Source organism: Pteropus alecto, unplaced genomic scaffold (genome assembly GCF_000325575.1).
Source record: "Pteropus alecto unplaced genomic scaffold, ASM32557v1 scaffold7, whole genome shotgun sequence".
Classification (NCBI taxonomy): domain Eukaryota; kingdom Metazoa; phylum Chordata; class Mammalia; order Chiroptera; family Pteropodidae; genus Pteropus; species Pteropus alecto.
The window spans coordinates 40,163,137-40,171,397 of record NW_006494614.1 but is presented as its reverse complement, the minus strand read 5'-3'; the positions used below and the strand labels follow the sequence as shown (position 1 = coordinate 40,171,397).

The 8,261-nt window shown below is 51.6% G+C and overlaps 1 protein-coding gene across 1 annotated transcript in view; it reads left to right on the top strand.

The window, feature by feature from the left end:
* The first annotated feature begins 7,126 nt into the window (after nucleotides 1-7,126).
* Nucleotides 7,127-8,261, top strand: part of HSP90AB1 (heat shock protein 90 alpha family class B member 1) — a 5,949-nt gene continuing 4,814 nt past the window's right edge. The window contains exon 1 of the mRNA XM_006926489.2: nucleotides 7,127-7,284. The gene's annotated coding sequence lies outside the window, so the exon portion shown is untranslated. The remainder of the gene's footprint in view (nucleotides 7,285-8,261) is intronic.

Sequence of the window (8,261 nt, the reverse complement as noted above, 5' to 3'; positions counted from 1 at the left end):
GCTCTGGCACTGTGGACCTCCCCTTCCCCACAATCTCACTGGCCCTGGCCCTGAGCACATGTCTCAGAAGGGGAGGAGGTATTCCCACACAACCCAGACTGCTCACTGGTCCCTGACCAGCAGGTTGCTCGAGTTGGCACCAATGTCAAGGCTTCATTCTTCAGTTTAATTTAATTAAAGGCTTCAGGCTTCATTAAAGTTAGTTAAGTATATCATTGTATGGGAAATGAGTCCATGTACTCCAATATCAAACCTGCATATATAGCTGAGGTTGGTGAAAAAATAAGGTATTCCTTTCCTAGCAGATGCAAAGTAAGGGGTTCCCTGAGTATTCTCTAGTCTTTGCAGTGCCCTTTGGCAATGAGTCAGGCTGAGTTAAACCTGTACTCCTCTCTCTGTCCTTGCAGAAGTCTCCATTGTACCCAAACCTGAGAGTCCTATTGGGCTCCTTCCTAGCACCATTAGCCCCTCAGGGAGCCTGCATTTCTTCCCTGGATCTCCTCACTGCCTCCTGCCTGGCCTTTCAGGACTCCTGCCCTGGTCTCCTTCAGCCTATCCCACACATGGCCACAGGATAACCTGAAAACAAATTTAGTCATATGCTGGTCTCTCTCCTTGGAGCATGCCAAGCATTTCCAGAACTTCCACCACCACCACCGCCACCACCAAAACAGCCAGTTCTTCCCCCTTTGCACCCCAGAACTGTTGTAACTTTGTGACATATCTTTTATCATGCTGTTACCTTAATCCAACCAGCAGACTCATGTTTTTCAGGTTAGTGTCTACATTCTATTCATGTGTTGTTGACTCTTTAAGCTACAAGTGCAATATCTGGCTCCCAGAGGTACTCAAAAAATGTTTGTTTCACTCATCTGCTTTTTCCTCCCCACATGGTCTTCACATGCCTGACTCCAGCTGTGTGGTAGCACTCATTTGTGCTGCTTGTACCCATGGGTTAGATATGAATATTAAATAGGCTTCTGTCAAGCCCAGCAATGCTTTGAAGGAAGAAAAAACATTACAGTCACTTCTTTCTCTACTTACATTGATGTTGAAGAAAATTACTAGAATATTTCCCCCCCTAAATTCTCTTAGACTCCTCCCAGAAGGGCAGGTTTTCTAATGCGAATGACAAAAAATTTGCAGTCTCACTCATTTCCATTCTGACCACAGGGTTTCCACCTGAACTTGAGAGGAGGAGAGGTCAGAAAAAGCTCCCTTGCCTCCTGTCTGCCCAACTGCAGTGATTGCTCCAGACCACAAGGGGGCGCTCTGCAGAAAAAATCACTTGTGGGAGGCGGTCCCCTATTGGGCCTCACCATTTTCCTCTTAGCACTTTGCTTCATGTAAGGTGGGGAGGTCTGGGCATGAGAAATCTGCCAAATAGCCCTGATTCTGCCATGACTTGTGCTGGTCATCACCTGTGTGGTGTTTCTGGCCAAAGCATCAGTCTGTGTATTCATCCGATGTCCTAGCTGGGGTGGCTGCCACTGCAACACAGAAATTTACCTCTAGTTTAATCTTCTATGGTGAATTGTTGGGCTTAAACTTTTGAAAAGCTAAGAGCCCCAGTAAAATCAGGCTCAAGTATAACTGATAAATATATCAGTTCTTTGAGGTAAATATGTAAAGAGGATGAGGAGGGCAGTATAAGTATGTGTGTGGGTGGGGGTGGCTTGACAAAAGAACCCCAATTGCTAGGGATGTAAATTATTCTCAGAATGTTCAGTTATGATAATGATTTAAAATGGATGTGAACAGAGAAATTTAGTTACTTTAGAGAGCCCTTCTCTCTGGGCAGCAGGCCCTGCTTGAAACCGTCTCAATACACACGCAGAGTGGCGGTCTGAGGGGAGTCAGCCAGCCAGCAGATGTGACAGGGAGGTCAGGCTAGTGTTCAGGCCCGTCTGGTTCCTGGGTCAAGTTGGCAGGGAGTGTGAAGATGGCACCTCAGATGGGCAGAGCCCATCCCCCCCCAACCCATCAATGACCTGTGTCCTAGCTGGGCGGCTCTAGCTGTCTCCTCATGGCCTGGTTTCCTATGTGGGTACCCTCTGGGAGAGGATGTGCTCACTCAGTCCTCTACAGCCTTGGCAGTCCTGGTGCTTCCTGTCAATGAGCCAGATGGCGTTCTGGCTCCAGACTGCAGGGTGGGTGATAAATGAGTCAGCAGGACCCCACAAATTAGGGGCCTCTGCCTGTGATGGCCACCTTCTTCCAGGCCTTTCTATGGGGTTTGGGGGTGGTTCAGATTCAGAGCATAGATTTCCATCTTGGGCCTGCTAGATACCAGCTGTGGGACCCTGGACAAAACACTCATCTATGACCCAGCTCCTTGTTCTTAAAACGGGGTGACATGTGTATGGACTTGCTAAGGAAATTAAAGGAGTCCGTGTCTGAGAGCCTGGACGAAAGAGGTGAGGACCCTGGAAATGCGTGGCACCAAAAGTCATTAGGATGAGCCTCAGCACAGTGCTCTCCCGGTCCTCCTCTAAGCGGCCTGGTGCTTTTCCCCACACGCCGTTCCTCTACTCCGTACCTCCAGCCCTGGAAAGCTTCCAGAACCAAACCTCATTTCCCCCATCGCAGCTATTCCCAGTGCGAACCACAATTTGAGTTCCCGCCTGGTGCGGGACAGCGAATTTCAGGGCCCGGGCGCGGCCGGATGCGGTGGTGCGGAAGCAACATGAGCGCGGACACTCCGCTCCGCCCCGCGAAGACGGGGAGGGGAGGAGGGTGATGTCACCTGGCCCATGCGCCCCCTGGCGGGAGCTCGGTCCCCACCCAGGTCTCCGCATCTGACCCCTGGCCAGGGAGACCAAAAGTGTCATCAGGACGGCTGCACTGCTTTTTAAATCTAAGTGACCTCGAACCAGGCACTTTCCATCTCGGAGCCACTCATCTGTAAAGCAGGGGTAGTAACACTTGCCCTCCTTAGCTCTCCTGGTTGTGAAACTGCTGAGATATTGAATAACAACCATTACTTTCACCTGTCAATGCTCCTGGTCTTAATCATGTGTTCTCTCCAATGATCTCCCAATACTCTATGAGATGCCAACTATTGCTATGCCCATTTTACTCCAGAAAACCGAGGCTGGAAGGGTTAATGATGGAAAAATATTTTGTAAAATGCAAAGCACTAGGTAATTATGTCTGTCCCTCTCTGTCTCTCTCAATCTCTCTTTCTCTCTGGCACCCACACACAGAGATGGGAGAGTTCCCAGACAGTGAAGGGGATGGAAAGACACAAGGCTTCATGTGATCCTGTGCTACTGTAATGCATGCTTGGTGCAGCTTCCTCCCCTGCCTCCAAAACATTCCACAGAATCATCTTCTCTTTTCACATCTCCAGGGATCCCAAGCATCCTAGAATTCTGAATTCCCATGTTATCCTTTCCAGGTGAAACCAGCAAAGTCCTTCCTGACATCTAACCTCAGTTCCTGCCTTATCCCCTTCCCTCCTCCCCCAATAGCACTACCAGTTCCTTATCTGGATGCAGGTGGGCCAGGCAGGCACTGGACCCAGTAAATGACCCAGAAATCCAGTCATTTGAGACCTGAATGTTGAGGAGCGACTTGACTTGTGCCTGGGGCTGGACAGGTTGCAGGCAGAACAGTTAAGTAGGTCAGGGTTGTCTGTGGTGCCACCCGCCCCCTGCACCTTTCCCTGCCTATAATCTGCTCTGGGCTGAACCGATTTGGGGTTAAGTTTTACTTTTTTCGTCAAAGGGAGCCTGGAACACTGAACAACACCCAAGGCAAAAAGGGACACCTGGCGGGCATGATGGCAGGTAGAGGACAGACATTTTGGGGCTGGACTGACAATGGCAGGTAGGGACTGAGTCATACCCCTTAGGTCACTGATACTATACCCTTGGAGAGTCAAGACACAGTCATATGTGTATAAATAGAGCAAGTTACCGAAGATGCCTGGTGTACAATTCCAGAATGGCATAGGTCACAATTTTTGGCTTCACCACACTTCCTAAGTGACTTTGTTCTTGCCCATGAATTCAGCTATCAGCCTCTGCCTCCTGGACAGCTCTCCTTTGTGTCCCACAATGTGCCTAAAACAAATTTCCTGAACCCTCCAACCTAGAGTGGTATTTATTCTTCCCCCCTCAGCTGCCACATTCTGTCATGCTATCTTAGAAGAGGTATACACCACATCTCTTCCCCACCCCTGTCTGATCTCTCTACCTTCAGCCTCTCCCTTCTTCAAGCTATGGCCCATGGAGTCTCTAAGTGTTTTTTGTTTCTGTTTTTTTGTTGGAACAACACAATTATCTGTCTTGGCTTAACAGATATAACATATTTAGATCTTTACCCAACTACTAGGTATATATTTTTCTCAAGCATGCATGGAACATTTATAAATATTAGCCACATTATAGATTACATAAGAAGTCTCAAATACAAAAGAGCCAGTATTATACACACCACATTGTATGTCTACAACACAATTAAAGGATAATATTTTTAAAATTTGAGAATTCCCAGTTCGAGCAGCAGCAGGAGGCCTCTGCCCAGGCTGTCTATGTTCCCCCCATGGCCATCTTTAATAGCCTTCAGTGGCTTCTCTCACCCTAAGGTCAGAACTTCTTGGCATTTGGGGCCCTCTGTGACCTGACTCCTGCCTGCAGGGTCACTTTCAGCTTCTCTTGACTCCCTCAGGGGTTCCTGGGCTATGGTCCCGCTGTCAGGGCTATGCCTTGCCATCCTTTTCTCTCTCCTGGGAGTAAACCTGAGCCTTGACCTGGCTAGCCATAGCCCTATGCCTGCCCCCTTCCCTAGGCTGAACTTAGGAGTCTCTGATCTTATCCCATGCTGCCGTGATTCACACTTGGCCTGCTGTAGCCCGCAGTGACTGAGGACTCCCTGTCCTTCCGCATCTCCAGGCAAGGCTCACAGTAGGAGCTTAGTGAACCGTCAGTGAGTGGGAGAAGTCATTTTGGAAAACTTCCAGAAGAGAAGGTGTAATTTCTGTGCTGGTGCAAGATTTGAGATTTATCCATTAGGAAACCCCTGAGTCGCCTCTGGGCCTGACATGATCCATAGGAGATCCTGCTCTTCTTTGGACTTGGGTCCTGAGAAGAAAGACAGCATTCTTACTCCATTTCTGGAGCAGGGAGCAAGGGAGTTAGTGAAGCAAAGGCTCTGAGCTGACCAACCCTGCAGTAGTCCCTGAAGCCTTTCTTTTCCAGTCCATGGAATGTGCAGACCTGCTTTTACCTCTTTGCAGGACTGTGAGATGTTGTGAATACTCCTTTTGAACTGAGAGCAGATTTTTCATTAGCTAGGCCCCTTCTACCCCAAGGGAGAGCGTGTGTTGAGGGATGATGCTCCTAGTTTGAGATTTCAGACAGGAACAGAGAATCCTGGGGGTTTCCTGGCAGTAGCACCATGCCCCTTCCCACACTCATTAACATCTCCCAGCCACAGGCTTCTCACAGACCATAATGAAGGATAGTAGATGGGTAAGGAGAGATGAAATTGGGGTGCTGGTGGCAGGGGTGATGAGGTCTGGAATGTGGAGCAAGGAAAGCAAGGGTCCTTTCTTTGGAATTCAACACATGAACAAAGAAAATATGAATGAAGGAATACTGGGTGCAAAACTGGTGAGGGGGGATTTAGGGTGTTGGTGAGGGAACCCCTCCCAAGCATTTCAGGGGTGGACAGAGTAGGCCAGGAAGGAAGGTGATGGACATCTACAGGGTGACAGAGCAGAGAGTCGCCATTCTCTTCTGGAGAAGCTGTGGGTCCCTCTAGCTTCAAAGAGAAGGCCTTGAAAAGGCAAGAACTGCTCGCCAGCTCGAGGGCATGCAAAGTGGCAGAGCCTGGCGAGGCAAGGCATCCTGCAGCTCGCTGAGCATCAGGCGCCACAGCTTGAGAACAACTTGGTTCTGACTGCCTAAAGTGGGCGCTCTCTGGCCAGCATCTCCGTGAGGCCTTCGAGAGGCCTGCCATCCTCAGAGGTCCCTGGAAACCCTCTCCTCCTCAAGTCTAGCTAGGCAGCTGCGGAAGGAGCGGGAAGGGGGAAAAGAAACGAAACCAGCCTGAGAAACACCTCGATGTGCTTATGAAGGGAGGTTCCATGTCTCAGCGATCCACACACGTGAGCGGCTGCCGAGACTGGGAGGGTCCCTTCTGCAGCGATCCCATCCCCCATCTCGGCTCCCTCAAGTCTGCGCCTGCAAAGCAGGGTGCTTGTGTGATTGATGGGGGAGAGGAGCGGTCAGCCAATCATTCCCTTTTTGCTCCATCCCACCTCCGAGAAAGCGCCAGGCTAACTGGGCCTCGCGGGTACTTTAGAAGGCTCTACCCGCGTCTTCCTGAAGTACAGGAGGTTGGGTAGCCTACTCTCTTGCAGGTGACTCGCGGAGAATTGTCGCGGGCGGGGCCGCCAGAGACACCGCCTAGGCTGCAGCGAGCGGGGCGGAGCCTCGAGAGAAGGAGGCGGGGCGGGGGCGGGACCTCCAATTCGGTTCTGGAAACTGCTGGAAGTAATTGCAGTACTGCTTCTGTTGCTCCTTCCGCCACAAAGAGTCCCTCCGGCAGCTCAAGCGGGCGCTACGCCTTGTGGTGAAACACTGTACTTTCTCCCGTCCCATTACTCCCCAAAATCTGCGAGGGCCAGGATCCGGGAGCTTCCTGAAGGTGGGCCTGGAGTTCCGTACCATCCACAGAGAAACCTCTTTCCCCTTATAGGAATGTAGGAACGTGTAGGGCAGATTCTAGGAGGAAAGTCAAGCCTTGGAATGGAGGTCGGAGTGATTGGCCACCTCTACTTGCCCTTTTTTAAGTCTCTCTCGAGACTGGGACTCTTCGGGAGAGGCGCCTGCCCTACAGAATTTTAGGGAGGTTAGTGGGATTCTAGCCCCTGGATCCACCGTTTATGTAATCTAAGTACTCTCAATTTCTAGTTGTGGTGGGATTATGCTCGGGAAGTGCGAAGGGTGGGGCTGCGGAAACCAGCAAATGCGTATGCTCTTTGGATATAGAGACTGAGGCCGGCTACTCCCGCTCTTCACCGCCGCCTCCTTTATTTGGGCAATGACGTCAAGGTGGGCGGGCGACGGCAGGTGTGGGGCTGACAGGCATCCTCCTTTAAGGCGGAGGGATCCGTGGGCGGAGAGCTGGGCTGTGCTTCGCCTTATATAGAGCGACTTGGGGGCACGTATCCCCTCTCTTCAGTCACCTGCGGGCACGCTTGCTTCTGTGCGCGAGCCGGCCGCAGTCCCTGCCCATCTTTCTCTGTGGTACTTGTAGCTCTTCATCTTTAAGGTAAGGCTGCAGTCTCATCGTTCAGGGTCTTTTATCTTAAGGGCTCTTTCGAGTTGCCTTCGTTCCTCCTTTCCTTCCCAAAGCCCGGATTTTGTTGTATTGGGTGGCTTTAGGGATAACATTTCTTAGTGGTTGGTGGGAGGGGGCTCTTGAATGTAGTTTTATTTCTGTGTTCAAACGGCAAGGTTCCCCCAGGCAGCGACTAGCTTTGGCTGGGGTGGGCCACAGAGTGGGCTTGGGTAGGGGGCAACTGCACGTGGTAGCCGCGCGGTCCCGGGACGCTGCCATTTTTGCCCCTCCATTTCCGGACGCGGCTACAGGGCGCTGGAGGGTCCACAAGGGCTGTGGGTGTGCGCGTTCTGTGTGACTCAGCACAGCCTGGTGCTGGCCTGGTTTTGCCACCTTTCCTGTTAGATGCGTTTCTCAAGTGCGTGAGGGTCCGCGCGAGGAACGTTCTAGACCTTTACTGGCCTAAGGTTCTTCCAGTTCTTTTCTGCAGTCCCAGGGGAGGAGGAGGAGGGAGGGGGGCGGATTCTGCTCTGGAAGATGCAAGGGCTCTTCTCCCTCCCGCCCTTCCCCGAGAGCTGAGATTGTTCTAGAAGCTTCTGGAGCCCGGCGCCCCGCCCTGGTGCCCGAATGCCGGAGCGCAGGGAGCCTGCGCGGCTGCTTCCCCTCCACGCGTGGCCCCGGCCGACGCATGTCCGGCAGTGACGAGGGTCGGCCTGTCGGGTTACGGCCACCATCTTAGTTGTGTGGTTTGGCCCTATATTTTAGTCACGTGTGCTGAGGGGTCATGATTGAGCTCTTTTTCGGTTCTTTGTCTTGATAGTACACCCCCACCCCGGCGGGTATCCCACCTATCTCTCGGGTCACCCTCTCCTGTCTGGTGAGGCAGTAGTCCCACATTTCCTTGAGGTAGGAGATACCTAATGGGGAAGCAGTTATTGGATCATTGCCGTTTAACATAATACTTGTGA